Genomic DNA, 19,449 nt, shown 5'->3' on the forward strand with positions numbered 1-19,449 from the left:
TAATTCGCCCATCTCATCAACAATGAGGTCATCAAGCCTAGTGGGAATTTCTATGAACACGTGGAACAAGTGGTGTCTAGGGTTCACCCACAACATTAGGACATAGCTTGAAATGAGATACATTTGTATTCTTTATATGCTTCTATGAAATTTTGGCACTTTGTAATTTTGCTTTTATGAAATTTTGACACTTTGTAATCAATGTCGTGAAGTCAGATACTTTTATATTCTTTATATGCTTTAAATGATGCGGCTTTATATACATTTGTATGGTTTAAATGATGTGATGTGCTGTGCTGTGCTGTGCTGTGATGTGATGCGGCTTTATATGTATTTTTATGTGCTGTGCTTTATATACAATTCTATGTATTTCCTATGCATTTTCTGTGATTTTAATTATTTTTTAAATACCAAAAATGTATCAATGTCTGTCGCTCGACCGACACTGATGTGGCAACGCGACCGTTACTGATGATATATACATCAGTAACGGTCATGTCATCCCGCCCGGCACTGATGTATATATACATCAGTAACGGTCACTGCGACCGTTACTGATATCACGTTACTGATGATATCAGTAACGGTCCCTGCGAGCGTTACTGATGATGGCACATCAGTAACGGTCGTAGCAACCGTTACTGATGATGCACATCATCAGTAACACGAAGTTAGCAACGGCGGCCCCGACCGTTACTGATGTTGTTTTTCGACCGTTATTGATAAACCTTTCTGTAGTAGTGCGGTAAAAAATGTTCGTGTTCAGCACGTGGACGCTTTTTCTCTCCGCCAGCTAATCACCGGTTGAGAATTAATATGCAGTGGCATACGAAAGACTAAGATTAATGGGCGGATCAGACGCTAGAAACGCCTTACAAACTGAAAAAACGCTAATTGCAAAAAAGATAATCCTGGAATTATCATGGAGGCTGTATTACGGTTCACACGAGGTGATAGATTGGGGGCATCGGCCTTCGGATTTTAGGGCAACTGTTGTTAATTGCAAAACCTGTGGCCTACCTAGAGAGGATTTGGGGGAGAAAGAGGAGTGGTGGATTTGAGGAAGAAAGAAGGGATTTTTTAAAGGTAGAGGAGGGGTTGCCCAATTTTCTGACGCGCTTATGAGGGCTCTATTTCCACGTCCCGAAAGTATCCGGCGCCACTGGCCAATTCACTCGCGGGAAAGCGAAAAACTGGCACAGCACAGCTTCTCTTCGACCCACGTGGCTTCCTTTACCTACCGGACGAACTAAACGCTAGGTAAGGTGTATTTCTCAAATTTTTTTGCACAAAAACCATTTTGTACTAGAGTTCACTGTTCACGACTTTACTGTGTGAGCTGAAATCAGCTCTAGGTGAAGGCGTGAGCTTACAGAAAACTCCAAGTTTCTAGTACTCGTTCCATCCAATAAAAGATGATTCAAGTTTGTTAAAATTTGGATGTATCTACACGTGACTTGGTGTGTAGATTCATTTAAAGTCAGTCAAAGTTGAGACATCCTTGGTTGGACGGAGGGAGCAGTGTAGATGACACGACCAAGCTAAAGGTACCACGCTGCAGGCGGGCGCCTTTTGCAAATTAACTACGTTCTGGATCTGAGACCTTAGGTATGAATCGAAGGCTAAAACCTCGTTATGAGCCATTAGACCCAAACGCTCGGGATGCATGGATACACATAGTAGGACGGATTCATGTGCGGCCTTAATATACTTCTGATGTTGCTGCGCAGGAAGACGAGACGACGTTCAGTGTACTACACGGCATCAAATGTACACCAATAATACAGTTTAGCTAGTCCGGTGTGTTAGATGAGCCCGACCATGGCGGGTATATATGCCTTGCCATGGCACGAGCGCAGCATCGCTCATCATCCATCGGCATCTTCCTCCCATATACCCTCGCACCTGAGGAAAGAGAGACAGAGTCACAGAGCTAGCTAACTAAGCCTAGGAAAATGGCGGCGGCGAACATTGAAAATTTGGAGTCCAGACAGAGCCAGGGCAGAGAAACGCCGCCGCCCATCGAGCTCGAGCCGTTGTGGGAGTATTATCTGCGGAAGTACCTGATGCTGGTGGCCACGCTGGTGGCCACGGCGACCTACGCGGCGGGGCTCTGCCCGCCGGGGGGTGTCTGGGAGGAGAACAACACCGACACTGGAGATGAGGCCGGTGTCCCGATCCTCTTCCACTCTGCCCGGTACCTCGCCTTCTTCTACTTCAACGCCACCGCCTTCATGGCGTCGCTCGTGGTGAACCTCCTCCTCCTCCTCGTCCTGAGCAAGAAGAGGAACGCGGTCTGGTTCGCCGTGCTCCGGTTCGTCATGGTGCTGGACCTGCTGGCGCTCATGGGGGCGTACGCCACGGGCAGCTGCCGGGACCTGCCGACCACCGTCTATGCCTCCACGCTGGTGGTCACGCTTGCCGCCTACGTCGGCATCCACATCCTCCTGGCCAGGTAAGCACCGGCACCACCATTGGAACCAGACACGGCGCCCTCCTCACGCAAGGTGTTGCTGTTGCTGGCCACGTTCGCCACGGGCATCTCCTACGCCACCGGCCTCAGCCCGCCCGGCGGCTTCCGTGGCGACAAAGATGGCCACCACGACGCCGGCGACCCGACACTGCAGGCCCAGCAGTCCCAGCGTCTGATGGCCTTCTTCTACTGCAACACCACGGCATTCGTCGCGTCGCTTTTCGTCATCGTCATGCTCCTGGGCCAGAGGCTGCAGAGATTCCACGCCCAGGTGCAGTTGTACGGCTTCATCCTCGTGGCCCTGCTCAGCCTCCTGGGTTCCTACGCCGCCGGGAGCTCACGGGAGGCGGACACCGCTGTTAGAATTTGTGTTGTCGGACTGATTAACCCAAGCCTAATTTTAATAAATTCTGAAAAATCTCAAAAGTCCATTAATGAAGTGGGATGAGAGGAGTGGGAAGGAAATAGTCCCATCTTACTAGTTTAGAGTGAATGAGACCAACATGTAACGAATGTTGTTTCTCACTTATTGAACAAATGAGCAAGTAAAATCCCCACGCGCTCCTCCTCCTACTCCTCCGCTCGTCCCGCCGCGCGCGCCGCGCTTCATGGATCGAGTTCGAGTCGTGCCGGGCCTCTTATCTTTTTTCACGCGCGCGAGGTATTTTTGGAATCTGTTACGGACGTGTGCAGATTTTTGTTACGAACGCGTGCAGATTTTGTGGAGTCGGTTCAGGTTTTCTAAATCGAACCGACCTATACCTGCGTGACTATATATACAGCCGCCTGTCCTTCCGATCGGTACGCAACACAACCGCGCTAGGGTTTCGCCTGTCTCTCGCTTTTGAGCCGTCGTCGTAGTCTACTCCATCCCGAGCGCCAGCGTGCACCAGCGATCGGGAGAGCAGGTTTCCGGAACCTTTCGTCTTTGCGATCCTGTACGGGAGAGGGCAAATAAGGTTTTTGGGAAGCGCTCCGCGCGACTGCTCACTTCCCCGCAACCACGGGTCGTCTGCCTTCTCGATCCGGCGGGTGCGCGACGCGCCGCCGTCTTCTTCATCAACAACTTCGTCAAGCAAACGTAACAGCAAAGGCTTCCTCTCCACCACAACCATACGTACATTGTGATTCGATCTGTTGTTTAGTTATGATCTGCGAGTTCATATTGTTGTTCGTTGGGCTGTTTAGTTCTTCTAGTATTTTCGAGATGCGTCTGCTAGTTGCTACTATCGTCATGATCTATATTCTGGAATTATTCATTGAATTGTTATTCTCGAAATTGCTTAATTGTCCAACAATCCAAAAACCTTATTGTAGGCAATTTCCTGATTGAACTATGGGTTTAGCCGATGCATTGAAGCCGGATAAACATTCCGGCATGTACTTCAAAAGATGGCAATTAAAGGCCCTGCTCTGGTTGCAGACTCTGAAAGTATTCTGGGTGACAGACGGCAAGCCAGAGGGAGATTTATCTGAGGAAGCTCAGAATTTTTTTCAGGATGCCAATGTTGCCTTTAGAGGATGCATTCTGAGTGTTCTTTCTGACCATCTTTGTGATGTGTATATGCACATAGAAGACGGGAAGGAGCTGTGGGATGCACTGGATGCTAAATTCGGTGCAACCGATGCAGGCAGTGAACTGTATACCATGGAGTCGCTGAACGACTACAAGATGGTGGATAACCGTTTCTGTAGTTGAACAGGCGCATGAGATTCAGATCATTGTGAGAGAGCTCAAGCTTCTCAAGTGTGATTTACCGGACAAGTACTTGGCTGGTTGCATTATTGCAAAGTTACCTCTCGCATGGAGGAACTTCGCCATGTCTCTAAAACACAAGAGACAAGAGATATCAGTTGAACAACTGATAGCATCCCTTGATGTTGAAGAGAAAGCTTGGGTTAAGGACACCACTAAAAAGGCTGCTGATTTTCCGTCTAACGCCAATATGGTACAGAGGAACTTTCGCGGCAACGGAAAGAACAAAGGGAAGAAGTCCGCTGTTGTTAACAACAACAAGCCTGCGCAGACTACTACCTTCAAGAAGAAGAAAGTAAACAAAGGCGAGATGAATTGTTTCACCTGTTGAGAGCTCAGCCACTTTTCCAGAGACTATCCTGATCGTGCAGATCGGAGAGGGAAAAGGGGGCAGAGGACTGTCAATGTCGTGACCGCTAGCAACACTGACACGTACGGTATTTTACCTACTGTCCTTTCAGTATTTCAATCTTCATGTTGGTGGATTGATACGGGTGCTAATGTTCATGTATGTTCTGACATCTCTTTGTTTACTTCTTACCAGCATGGAAGGGATTCAACCGTCTTGATAGGGAACAGATCGCATGCAGCTGTTCGTGGTGTTGGTACGGTCGATCGGAAGTTTACTTCGGGAAAGATCGTGCGGCTAAGGAACGTGATGCTTGTTTCCTCCATGAGCAAGAATCTCGTTAGTGGTTCCCTTTTATGCAGAGATGGTTTTAAGGTAGTTTTAGAGTCTAATAAAGTAGTTGTGTCCAAACATGGACAATTTATTAGTAAAGGCTATGAGTGCGGAGGCTTGTTCCGTTTTTCCCTTTCTGATTTTAGTGATATGTCAGTGAACCATATTTGTGGCAGTGTTAATGATAATGCAAGTGTTTGGCACTCTCATTTATGTCACATTAATTTTGGTTTAATGTCTCGGCTATCCACTATGAGCTTAATTCCTACTTTCACCATTGCCAAAGGTTCTAAGTGCCATAGTTGTGAGCAATTAAAGCAACCTCGAAAGTCCCACACAGCGGCCGAGGAGAGAAATCTGGCACCTCTAGAACTCATACATTCTGATCTTTGTGAGATGAATGGTGTGTTGACAAAAGGTGGAAAACGGTATTTCATGACGTTAATTGATGATGCTACTAGATTCTGCTATGTTTATTTGTTGGGAACTAAAGATGAGGCTTTAGACTACTTTAAAATCTATAAGGCTGAAGTTGAAAATCAATGGAGAGAAAGATCAAACGTTTTAGGTCGGATCGTGGTGGCGAGTATTTCTCCAATGTATTTGATGAGTTTTGTGCGGAACATGGTATTATTCATGAGAGGATGCCTCCCTATTCTCCCCAATCGAACGGGGTCGCTGAGAGAAAAAACCGTACGCTGACTGACTTGGTGGATTTCATGTTAGCCACTGCCAGTTTGTCTAAGGCATGGTGGGGGAAGGCGCTACTGACTTCATGTCATGTCCTGAATAAAGTTCCAAACAAAAATAAAGAGAAGACTCCCTACGAGGAGTGGATTGGAAGAAAGCCATCACTTTCTTACTTGCGCACTTGGTGATGTTTGGCGAAGGTCAACGTTCCAATTCTCAAGAAACGCAGGCTCGGACCGAAAACAGTGGATTGTATCTTTCTAGGCTATGCTCAGCGGAGCGTGGGCTATAGATTCTTGGTAGTTAAATCCGAGGTACTTGATATGCATGTTGATACTATTATAGAATCTCGTGATGCAACATTTTTTGAGCATATTTTTCTTATGAAAGATATGCATAGCATTACTAGAATTTTTCTCTGAAATATTACCTGGGTCTAGCATACTGGATCTAATACATCTGATAATGAATCTGAACATCCTGAGGATGATGTTGAGAAGGATGACAATGAAGCTCCTTCAGGAGTAAGAGACGAAGGATTGCAAAATCCTTCGGTGATGACTTCATTGTGTACCTTGTGGAGGATACTCCCAAAACCATTGCAGAGACATATGCATCTCCGGATGCAAATGACTGGAAAGAAGCTTTCCAGAGTGAGATGGACTCCATTCTTTCTAATGGGACTTGAGAGCTATCTGAACGACCCCACGGTTGTAAGCCAGTAGGTTGCAAGTGGGTGTTCAAGAAGAAGCTAAGGCCTAACGGTACTATTGAAAAGTATAAGGCATGGCTTGTGGCGAAAGGCTACACTCAGAAAGAAGGCAAAGATTACTTTGACACCTATTCACCCGTTGCTAGACTTACTACCATTCGAGTACTGCTATCCCTGGCTGCCTCCTATGGTCTTGTCGTTCATCAAATGGACGTAAAGACAGCTTTCCTTAACGGAGAGTTGGAAGAGGAAATTTACATGGATCAGCCAGATGGATTTGTGGTAAAGGGTGAAGAGAGAAAGATGCGCATGTTACTAAAATCTTTGTATGGACTAAAACAAGCACCTAAGCAATGGCACAAGAAGTTTGACAGAACTTTAACTTCTGCAGGCTTTGTCATTAATGAGGTCGATAGATGTGTGTACTATCGCCATGGTGGGGCCGAATGTGTTATATTGTGTTTGTACGTGGATGATATTCTGATTTTTGGTACAAACGTAAAAGTGATAAATGAGGTCAAGTCGTTTCTATCAAATTTCTTTGATATGAAAGATCTGGGAGAGGCTGATGTTATTCTTAACATTAAGCTGGTTAAAGATGAGAGTGGAATTACTTTGTTGCAATCCCACTATGTTGAGAAGGTCTTGAGTCGCTTCGGTTTTACTGACAGCAAACCTTCGCCAACACCTTATGACCCCAGCGTGATACTCAGAAAGAACAATGGAGAAGGGAAAGATCAATTGAGATACTCTCAAATAATCGGTTCCCTTATGTACTTAGTTAGCGCTACGAGGCCTGATATCTCTTTTGCTGTGAGCAAATTGAGTAGGTTCACATCAAACCCGGGTATAGATCATTGGCGTGCACTAGAAAGGATATTGCGCTATCTAAAAGGTACGATGAGTTATGGAATACATTATTCAGGGCATCCAGCTGTGCTTGAGGGATATTGTGATTCGAACTGGATCTCTGAAGCAGATGATCTCTACGCCACAACCGGGTATGCCTTCATACTTGGTGGTGGTGTATTATCATGGAGATCTTGCAAACATACCATATTGACGAGGTCAACTATGAAAGCAGAGCTTGCTGCTTTAGATACAGCCACCTTTGAGGCAGAGTGGACTTGCCGGTGGTTGAAAAATCAGTGCCGGCTATTCTGATGAACTGTGATTATCAAACGGTTATTACTCAAGTAAACAGTTCAAAAGATAACGCGAAGTCATCAAAACACGTGAAGAGACGTGTGCGGTCTGTCAGGAAATTGAAAAACTCCGGAGTGATAACTGTCACATATATTCAAACAGAGAAAAACCTGGCAGATCCCTTTACCAAGGGACTATCACGTAATGTGATAGAGAGTGCATTGAGGGAGATGGGGTTGAGACCCATGAATGTTGTGCTGTAGTGGTAACCCAACCTATGTGATTGGAGATCCCGTGAAGTTGGATCTGGGAAGAACAAAGCTATCGGTATAATAGAGGAGAGTATGTTATAACCCTCTCTATGTGAAGATGTGCGACTCTCAAATTGTTGTAAGGCAGGTTGGCGACATGCCTTAATGTGTTCATTGCGGCTATGAGTAGCGAAAAATGCTGTCCTACAGAGTATTCTTGAAAGAACACACCTATATGAGTCCGACTGTCTAATGTCGCAGTCTATGAGATTTGGGTGATCTCTAGTAATTCATGAAGAGACCACGGAGTATGACGCATATGCTCCACCCGCGGGGTAGACTACTAATAGCCTAGTACTGGTTGACTCTGAGTGAAATGTATTTCACGCTAGTTTGCATTTCAAGGCTTAGTCCATTGTGAGTGTGGATGGATGTAACTTAAAGTTCTAGACAGAAGTTCAACTTAACAGTCTCTGCTGAAACACTTGTATATAAACAAGTAGCGAGAACAGGTAAATCTCTAAATGGGTATTTGAGATCTGGTGGGAGATTGTTAGAATTTGTGTTCTGGGCCTGATCAGCCCAAGCCCAATTTTAATAATTCTGAAAAATCTCAAAGGCCCATTCATGAAGTGGGATGAGGGGAGTGAGGAGAGAATAGTCCTACCTTACTAGTTTAGAGTGAGTGAGACCAACATACGAGGGATGTTGCTTCTCACCTATTGAGCAAGTGAGCAAGGAAAATCCACATATGCGCTCCTCCTCCTCCTACGCTCGCCTCATCATGACGCGCGCGCCGCGTTTCATGAATCGATTTCGAGTTTGAGTTCGAGTTCGTGCCATGCTGTGCCGTACCGGGCCGGGCCGGGCCTCTTATCTTTTTGTCACGCGCGCGAGGTATTTTTGGAATCTGTTACGGACGCGTGCAGATTTTGTGGAGTCGGTTCAAGTTTCCTAAACCAAACCGACATATACCTACGTGACTATATATACAGCCGCCCGTCCCTCCAATCAGTACGCAACACAACCGCGCTAGGGTTTTGCTTGTCTCTCGCTTTTGCGTCGTCGTCGTAGTCTACTCCATCGCGAGCGCCGGCGTGCACCAGCGATTGGGAGAGCAGATCTCCGGAACCTTTCACCTTTGCGATCCTGTACGGGAGAGGGCGAATAAGGTTTTTGGGAAGCGCTCCGCGCGACTATTCGCTTCCCTGCAACCACGGGTCGTCTGCCTTCTCGATCCGGCGGGTGCGCGACGCGCCGCCGTCTTCTTCATCAATAACTTCGTCAAGTGAACGTAATAGCAGGGGTTTCCTCTTCACCGCAATAGTACGTACATTGTGATTCGATCTGTTGTTTAGTTATGATCTGCGAGATCATATTGTTGTTCGTTGGGCTGTTTAATTCTTCTAGTATTTTCGAGATGCGTCTGCTAGTTGCTACTGTCATCATGATCTATATTCTGAAATTATTCATTGAATTGTTATTCTCGAAATTGCTTAATTTTCCAACAACCACGGCCTACATCTTGGCTCTGGTCGCCGCTGTCCCCACCTACATCTTTCTCACTATGGTCATCATGGTGCTCGTCTCGGATCCTCTCAAGAACAGCAGATCCTGGTTACGGCTCCGAAGCATATCCGCACGCGTGTCGCTTTGGCTGAAAGAAAGAGGATGCCAACAAAACCAGACTGATGGGTAAGCAACCGTGCTCAACAAAATTCAGAATTTTCCATCCCGTGGTCTGCTCCGTCCTAAAATTAACTCTGTTTCTCTCTCTCTGCGATTTTCAGCCCATCGCCTGCGCGCGAATCTTTGGCAACATTAGGCGGACATGGGAGCACCAATGAGGTGGACAAAAGCAGCAACAAGCAGAGTCCTGGCAACAAGAACGAAGGCATTGAGAAGGCAAAATTAGGCGACGGCACTGTCCACACCGGTGAGGTGGACACATGCAACAAGAATGAAAGCATTGAGAAGGCAAAGTCTCTAATCTTGCTGCTTGCCACCCTCGCGGCGACCATCACATTGCAACCAACCTAGGCTGGTGCACTCCCTCGCGTCACGCCAGGGTGTGGAAATCGCAAGCAGAAATCAGAATTTGAAAGAGGCAGAGTAGCATCATTAGGAAGAAGGGAGTTCAAGGTTGTTCCTTGTTCTTACATCTCAATCGATGAGCTGCACGCATGCAGGAAGCAGACCTAAGAAGACGCACGCAGGCGAGGGCTCACACCCAACGGCCCATTAGCTACATTAGGCCCATGAGACAAGTCAGGTCGTTGCACACATACCAAGCCAGCATGGACCCGCCTGGCAGCATCTGGCTAGCCAACGGCCCGAAAGGGTCGTACAAAGCCGGCGACCCGATACTCCTGTGGAAGCACGCTGCGCGCTACAAGGTGTTCTTCTACTGCAACTCCACAGCATTCGTGGCGTCCTTGGTCGTCATCCTCCTGGTCCAGAACACGAGCCTTGTCAGAGGGCACGCACTGGAGGTGGCCATGATCTTGGACTTGTTTGGCCTCATCGGAGCCTACGCCGCCAGGAGCTGCCGAGAATTGAGCACCTCCATCTACGTCATGGCCTTGGCGGGCGCTGTTCTTGTCTACGTGGTGATCCACGTCGTCTTCTTCACGCTGGACACCGAGGAGCTGAATGACGAGAAGAAGAGGAAGATCGACAAGAGGCGCTAACTGCTGCTGCTCCTGGCGATCCTGGTGGCCACCATCACCTTCCAAGCCGGGCTGACCCCACCAGGCGGCTTCTGGACGAAGAGCGCCCATGGAGAACCCGGTTCCCTGATCCTCGAGGACCAAAAGGGCTAGTACCAGAGATGGTACAAGGCGTTCTTCTACTGCAACTGGACGAGCTTCATGGCGTCCGTCGCGCTCATCATCATTCTGGTGAACGCGATCATGTACCGGCCGGGGATACAGTGCTACGCGCTCTACGCGTGCATGATGGTCGCCCTGTTCGGCCTAATGGGCGCCTATGCCGCCGGGAGCGCCCGGGAATTGCGCACCTCAATCTACGTCTTCGTGCTCGTCGGCGCAGTAGTTGCCTTCATTGTCATTCAGCTGATTGTCGTCATCAAATTTTGCGCCAAACCCAATCTCAGTGGAGACGAAGGGCCCTCCTCTGGGTCAAGCTCTGGAGGCAGTGGCAGCAATAAAGCAACAAGTCATCTTCTTCCTCTACTCAAAGTGGAGGAGAAAGCTCGTCCAAGACCAATCCCAGCGGTAGCATTTAAGAGAGTTTCCAGGCGGCAGAAGTACCTGATGCCGCTGGCGATCTTGGCGGCCGGCGTCACCTACCAGGCCGGCCTGAAGCCGCCGGGGGCACATGGCAGGAATCGCTGCCAGGTGAGGATGCCGAGGGGGATCCCGTGATGCACTACACGAACAAGGCCCGGTACCATGCCTTCTTCAACTGCAACTCCACCTCGTTTGTGGCGTCGGTCGTCGTCGTCATCATGCTGCTGCTCCAGGAGTTTAGCACCGACTCCGATTTAGCCTAATTATCCATCCTAGTGAGGGACCATGCCTATCGAGTCCGTACAAGTGGTCTACTTTTGTTTCGTTTAGATGAGTAGTTTTGCTTGGTGTGATCATCCTCGTACCTCAAATGGATCCGAGTCCGAGCAGAAGTTTAGCACCGACTCCGATTTGACCGAATTGTCTGTCCTAGTGAGGGACCATGCCTAGCGAGTCCGTACAAGTGGTCTAGTCTTGTTTCGCTTCGATGAGTAGCTTTGTTTGGTGTGCTCATTCTAGTACCTCAAATGGACACGTTCCGGATCAAAATTTAGCACCGACTCCGATTTGGCCGGATTGTCCGTCCTAGTGAGGGACCATGCCTAGCGAGTCCGTACAAGTGGTCAAGTCTAGTTTTCGCTTAGATTAGTAGCTTTGTTTGATGTGCTCATCTTATAACGCCAAACGGACCCGTTTCGGATCAAAATTTAGCACTGACTCTGAATTGGTCGAATAGTCCGCGCAGTGTAACAGGGGCCCGCCAACCATAGTGGGTTGGGCGCCCCCAATCCCACACGGCTGGGAGATCACTCTAACATTCTCCCCCTTGATCATTTCTGTTAACTGTATACTTTTTACTTTACTCGTTTCACCACCGATTAATACGTAGAGCATGTTTCATCGTCTCAGCTCAATTGCCGATAGAATCAGACGGCTACGACATACCTTTCCATGTTGAAACAAATTATGTTCTTTTCGGGCCATTCTTTATCCAGGAATCATAGGCTTTCTCTTAAACCCAAGTCGGCTAAGTGTTCCTTGAACACACTGGGTGGTAGGCCTTTCGTAAGCGGATCCGCAAGCATATCCTTTGTCTTTATATGATCGAGACTTATAGTGTGATCCTGAATTTTATCTTTCACAACATAACACTTTATCTCTATTGGTTTGGTAGCATTACTCGACTTGTTGCTGTGAGTATAAAACACCGCGGGCTGATTGTCACAGTACATCTTTAGTGGTTTGTCGATACAATTCACTACTTTCAAGTCGGGTATAAATTATTTTAACCATATCGCCTGCCCCGTGGCCTCATAACATGCTACAAATTCTGCATACATCGTGGATGATGCAACTATTGACTGTTTGGAGCTTCTCCACGAAATAGCCCTGCCTGCGAATGTGAATACATATCCAGACGTGGATTTTCTATCATATCTGTCTCCCGCAAAATCTGCATCTGAATACCCTTTTATCTCTAGGGAATCAGATCTTCTATATGTTAGCATGAGGTCTTTTGTGCGTTGCGCATAACGCAATGCTTTCTTTACCATTTTCCAGTGCTCTATGCCTGGATTTTCTTGATATCTACTGAATACCCCGGTGATAAAAGCGAAGTCAGGGCGAGTGCACACTTGTGCATAGTGTAGGTTTCCAACGGCCGAAGCATATGGAACTGATTTCATTTGATCGATCTCATATTGACTTTTGGGACATTGAAATTTCCCGAAACTGTCGCCCTTGACTATAGGAGCAGGTGTGGCATTGCTCGCATGCATATTATATTTCTTTAGAATCTTTTCTAAATATGCCTTTTGCGATAGTCCTAAAACCCCATTTTTCCTATCTCGGTGAATTTCTATGCCCAAGACATATGGCGTTTCACCAAGATCTTTCATATCAAAATTTGAGGACAAATTTTTTTTTGTTTCTAGTAGTAGACTGACATCGCTGCTAGCAAGCAGGATATCATCCACATACAGAATTAGGAAAATATATTTCTCACTTTTAAACTTTGCATAAACGCAGTTGTCCTCAACATTCTCTTTAAACCCAAATTTCTTAATAGTCTCATTAAACTTTAGATACCACTGTCTAGAGGCTTGCTTTAATCCATAAATGGATTTCTTTAGGCGGCATCACATGTTTTCCTTGCCTTCCATGATAAAATCCTTGTGTTGTTTCAAATAAACCTTTTCTTCTAAATCCCCGTTTAGAAATGCCGTCTTTACATCCATCTGATGTAACTTTAAATCAAAATGCGCCACTAATGCCATTATTATTCTGAAGGAATCTTTACATGAGACTGGTGAAAATGTCTCATTGTAATCTATTCTTTCTCTTTGTGTAAATCCTTTTGCCATGAGTCGTGCTTTGTATTTTTCTATATTCCCTCTAGAGTCATATTTGGTTTTGTAGACCCATTTACAGCCTACCGTTTTGGCTCCCAAACTTCGTTGGAACTCATCGATCTCATCTCATCTTATCTTCCATGGCCTCCAGCCACTTCGATGAGTGAGAACTACTCATGACTTCTTCATATGAAGTGGGATCATTCTTCATATGAACTCTTTCTGTATTATAACCTTTATAATCTTTTGGAATGGCTGACTTTTTAACTCTTTGAGACCTTCTAGGGGCCTCAATTTCTGGCACGTTATGTGTCTCTACATGTGGCGCATGTTCAGGCTGCTGCACCTCCCTTTCATGTGCAGCAATGGGTTGAGTCGGCTCCTGACGGACAGGTTCCGGACCTTAACTCATTGTTGCCATGTGTGGAGTTGCAACGGGTGTCGGCAGCACAATCTCAGGGATTGTCGGTGCGTCAACAATAGGTAGTGAAAAGAATGGCTCCTGAGTCATCAGATTAGGTGCATGCACCCTCTTCTCCTCAAGATCAAAGTCTTGTTTTCACAAACTTTGTGTATCTGTCTAGACAGTAGAAACAAAAACCTTTTGATCTTTCAGGGTAGCCAATGAAATGGCAACTTACTGTCTTGGCCTCAGCTGGGCTCCCCCACAACCGCAGGTGTTGTAGAGAGGGCACTCTTTCTGTCCACAGCTCGTACGGTGTTTTGGGCACCGACTTGTTTGGCACTCTATTGGGAATGTGAATGGCGGTTTTTAATGCCTCCATTCACAATCCCAATGTAATGTGGAATAACTCATCATACTGCGCACCATATCCATAAGGGTACGGTTATGCCTTTCAGCTACTCCATTTTGCTAAGGCTCGCCCGGCATTGAATAGTAGGCAACTATTCCAGTCTCCTGTAGGATCTTGCAAAAGGTCCAGGGACCGTGCCATACAGGGTGTGCCGACCGTAGTACTCCCACCCACGGTCGGATCTTACTATCTTTATCTTTTTATCATGCTGATTTTCAACTTCAGCCTTGAATATTTTGAATTTATCCAACGCTTCTGACCTTTATTTTATTGGATAAATGTAACCGTAACGGGAGTAGCCGTCTGTGAATGTTATGAACGAATCATAACTATCCACACTTTTCATAGGAAATGGTCCACAAATGTCAGTGTGAATAATTCGAGTGTGCTGATGCTATGTATTGCACCCTTTTTTATTTGTTTTACATACTTTCTTTTAATGCAATCTACGCATTGCTCTTTTTTTGAGAACTCTAATGGAGGAAGAATTTCTGTTTTAACAAGTCTTTCTATTCTCCCTCTCGAAATATGGCCTAAACGACAATGCCATAAATTCGATGATTCATTAGTCCTTTTTCTTTTCTTTTGTACTTTTTCCGACGCGGCAACATGTTCATTCACTTTACACATAGAATATACTTTTTCACGTATGGATAACAAACAAAGCTCATTGTGAAGGAAGGCAACACCCACACAATCATTATTAAACCATATGGCACACTTGCCATGTCCAAAATGACATCCATAATCAACTTTGTCCAAATGTGATACACTAATCAAGTTTCTGTGTAATGAAGGAACATAAAACACATCTCTAAACAGGATTGTGAATCCATCGGAAAGCTCCAAAGAGATGTCGTCGAAAGCTTCTACGTCCGCTTTGACTCCATTTGCAACTTCAATGCATCTTTCGTTTCTTTGCGTAGTCCGCGTCGAAAGGAATCCCTGTAAAGAATTTGCAACATGAACAATTGCACCAGAGTCAATCCACCAAGTAGATTTCGAAAACTGTGTATACAAGGATTCATTTATAAAGGAAATGGAGTTTATACCATTCTTTGCCATGATTAACTTTAGCCATTCCGGGCAATTTTTCTTGTAATGCCCGGAATTCTTGCATTAGAGGCTTGTGTCTTTGTCCACTGGAAAAGTCTTTTGCTGTTGTTGATGTTGCATGAGAGCTTTACCATGTGACTTTGAAGGAGAACTTTGATTGCCTTGAGGGAAGTTCTTTTTCTTATTATCCCTCACATAGTTCAGGGAACCACCATATGATGATTTAATTATGTCCTCTTCTTGCACACACATGGCTATAGTCTTTTCAATATCCCACCGCTCTGGTTGCATATTGTAGTTGACAACAAAAGTGTCAAACTCTTTTGGCAATGATGCCATAACCAAGTGAACAAGCATTGCATGCTTAATCTTTAGATCAGCATCCATGGGCTTCAACTTAGAAGCCATGTTGCTCATCCTGAGAATATGCTCTCTTATGCCATGTCCTCCTCTTATGTATTTTTCTGTCACCAGCTGCTTCAGCAGCTGGATAGCATATATCTTTGAAGAATCTTTTCAAGATACTCCCCTACGGAAGCACACTCTGCAATTGAGCCCACAATAGCGTGCTCAATTGTGTTTTTTTATAAAAGCCATGCATTTTTTGTTGGCGGTGAGCCACTTTTTGTTCTCGAGGGTGTATGACATCTCCAATGGAGCATACTCCCTCTTATTTTTCTCCCAAGCAGCATCATCATCTTTTACATCCCTGACTGGCTCTGTAAGCTTTGGTGGCTATGGAGTGTCAACCACCCAGTTCACCTCGGCACAAACAAAGGTCAGATCAACTTTCTTTCTCCACTCAGTGTAGTTGTCACCCCTGAGGGTTGGTACGTCCTTGAGGCAGCCCATCAAGTAGTACCCTCCCGAAACCACAACGACGTGAGAAGATAACAACAATTGCATGCATTAATCCAACGTTGGTCAAAATTGATACATACAACTGTTTGTGCAATTTAATCTATATCATCGTTGGGCAGAAAATAGTATTAAATACACACTATAACCTTTAATCATGATCACAATTAACATAAAACACCTTTTAATCATGTTCTTTTAATTTAAACAACACTTTTATTCTATTTGCAGCCGAAACTATTGAACACAAATTATAACTCTATACTTTTCGGAAGCAATATTTTGCACTTTTCTATTTTCTAGAACAAACATTTCGTTGGTTCAGTTTGAATAGGACAAAAATTAATACCAAAATGTGCAAAAACTGGACTAAAACTGTTAAAGAAATACTTCTGTAAAAAAACACTTTTGTGCTCAAAATTGCGCCCGGCCCACGGCCTGCCACGCGCGCTCTGTTCTAGCCACTTTCGCGCGCTCGCGCTCCCGCAGCGTGCGCGGCCCACGGCCCATCCTGCGCTCGCGGGCGGCCTTCTTCTCGCGCTGGGGGGCCGTGCTGCGGCCCACTTCCGTGCTTTCCTTTGCGCGCGGCCCACGGCGTGCGTGCAGCCCATCAAGGGCTGAGCCCCGCCAGGCTCAATCTCAGCCGGGTTTCGCCCGGATCAGACTCTCTCCCGGCCAAAAAACCCTAGCCTAGTCAAAACCCCAGTTGCTTTTCCCTTTCTCTTCTTTTTTCACTGACGGTGGCGGCGGCGGCGGGAGAAGCTTTCGTGTGGGTCAGCTGGCGCGCCTGCCCGCCGGCGAGCGACGGTGAGCTGTGCCGCCAGCCCTTCTCCTCCCCCCGTGCCTCCTCTCTCTTTCTCGGTGGAAGCAAGAGCCCCCGTCCGGCGTGGTGTGGCATTTTCACGGCGGCGGCCTTGGCCTCTTGCCGGCGCACGCGTGCACCCAAAGGTACGCGCATCGCCTTCAAGCGGTCAACTACGCCGCCCTTTTCCTGGCGTGGACCCACCTTGACGGCGACCGGTGGCAGCTGCAGGCACCACCACACGGGTAAGAACGTTCTTTTCTCTTTTAGGGTTAGGGTTTGCCTCTTTTTGATTTCTTTCTTTTTCTTCTTTCTTTTTGTAGCCCGACGAGATCTACGACCTAGAGATGGCTCTGATACCATTGTTGAATCTCTACGAAACGACTAGGTGTAGATCGGCACGGGTAGATAGGAATTGCTGTGAATAATCTTGGTCCGGGATTGAGAAAGAGAGAGAATTACCTTCTCCTTGCGATGACGAGGCTGACGAGGTAGACATCGGGATGAGAGCGACGGTGAACGGCTGAGCTGCTGGCGAGGCTTCCCGTTACCGCTGCGCTGACCTAGATCGGGAGGGTTTTCGGTGGGGTGTGCGGCACGGCGACCAACCTCGTGTTGCTTGCCGCCGGCCCTCCACCTTTTTATATAGCGCAGTGTAACAGGGGCCTGCCAACCAAAGTGGGTTGGGCGCCCCCGATCAGGGCGCGTCAAATCTAGGCCCGGTGGGCTGTTGGGCCCACACGGCTGGGAGATCACTCTAACACCAAGCGGCAGAAGTACCTGATGCTGCTGGCGATCTTGGCGGCCAGAGTCACCTACTAGACCGGCCTGAAGCCGCCCAGGGGCACATGGCAAGAATCGCTGCCAGGTGAGTATGCCGTGGGGGATCCCGTGATGCACTACACGAACAAGGCCCGGTACCATGCCTTCTTCTACTGCAACTCCACCTCGTTTGTGGCGTCGGTCGTCGTCATGGTGCTGCTGCTCCAGGAGTCCCTGCAGAACCACAAGATGCTCCGCGCCATGAACACGGCCATCGTGCTGGACCTGCTGGGCCTTCTGGGCGCGTACGCAGCCGGGAGCAGTCGGGAGTGGGACACGTCCGGGTATGTCATCGCGCTGGTCGCCGCCGTCGTCGCCTACGTCGCCATCCACACCTCGTGCTCTGGATCCTTAGTGGTTGGAGAGGCTGAGGGTGAACAAACAGTAGCTCAGGCTCAGAACAACTGATCTGCGTTGTTGTAAATTTAGTAGTGCAGCACTTAGTTAGATGTTGAATTGCTGCTCCGCATTCCTGCATATGTCCTTCAAATGGTTATTGAGTTCTTAGGGAACATACGTGGCGTCGGAGTGCCTATGTATGTCATTGTCAGGGTCAGGCATCACGACTGAGCACAATCCAAGTTTGAACCCTGGGCGCTGGCTCACCTTGCTTGACACAAAGTCCCCTGAACTCCATCTCAAGTTCTTATCCATCCATGTCAGGAGAAGATGACATTTGCTCATGTGTGTTACAATACCTATGGATGAATCTATTGTAGAAGTTACCTTGTGATTACTTAACATACGGAACCTAACTATACTATATGATGAGTTAATCACTCAGCTACTTCTACTGTCTTTTTTTACCACATTTAAACTTTTCTTTTAGCAAGGTTATGCCATGTGTACGTTTTCAATTAGCATGGCTTTGCTTCTTTTCTTTTGACACTACTTCATATTTCTGTAGTGCTTATTTTGTCAATAGTTGCTAACTGTGTTGCCACTGCTCTTGAATTTGGTTCAGCAGCTGCTCCAGCCTTGACGGTGTTGTTAAAGATGGTTTCTGGCTTCCATCTTGCGAATTTAGTATCGAGGTTTATCTTCGTGGATTTTTTTTACTTTCAGTCAATAGATGGTATTTTTGGTCATCCAACGAAGTATGTTTTTCACCATGATCTTCATTGTATCGTAAGTATCCTGTGACATGTTTCCATACAGCAATTGCAAGAAGACACTGCAAATGTCCAGGGCCACCTATGGTAGGTGATGCCGATGGACATCCCCTCGTCATGTGATTTTCTCCTTCCAGATCCGGTATATGTGATTTTTCTTCTACTTAATTTGACTCATTGTTGCTATTGTAAGACTTTGCAATCCTAGCACAAGTCATGAGGAATCTACTCATGCGTGGTGTACAATGTACTGGTGCTTAATACTTAGTAGGTAACAAACAAAGAGTGGAATGTATTTGATCTGAACAATGCGTATAAACCAGGTTTTTCCATGCTAATGGTTTTAGTTCTATTTAGTTATCTTTTATCTTTTGGTCCCGTGAAGTTAAAAATTGTCCTACTAAGCTTATTTATGAAAATAATCCTATTAAGTTTATTCTGTGAAGATCGTTGATAAAACACTGGGCGCAGCGAAGCGTGCTATTCCATCTAGTCCAGTTCAAGTGCAGTGGATCTGTGGATGGCGTCAATGGTCGTTGTTGCCTGCCGAGTCGCGGGAAGCACCCTGCAAAAAAAAAAAAGAGTCGCAGGAAGCAGAACGCGAAGATGCCTAATTACGTCGTCTCCAATAGCGACGTCAGTGCATCCAAAGCTATGAGTATGTGGTTAATT

At 46.6% G+C, this 19,449-nt stretch overlaps 1 pseudogene; it reads left to right on the forward strand.

Moving 5' to 3' along the window:
* Positions 1-1,926: 1,926 nt before the first annotated feature.
* On the forward strand, positions 1,927-19,146 carry LOC100823939 (annotated as a pseudogene).
* Positions 19,147-19,449: the final 303 nt, after the last annotated feature.

The sequence above is a fragment of the Brachypodium distachyon genome, chromosome 1 (assembly GCF_000005505.3).
Source record: "Brachypodium distachyon strain Bd21 chromosome 1, Brachypodium_distachyon_v3.0, whole genome shotgun sequence".
Classification (NCBI taxonomy): Eukaryota; Viridiplantae; Streptophyta; class Magnoliopsida; order Poales; family Poaceae; genus Brachypodium; species Brachypodium distachyon.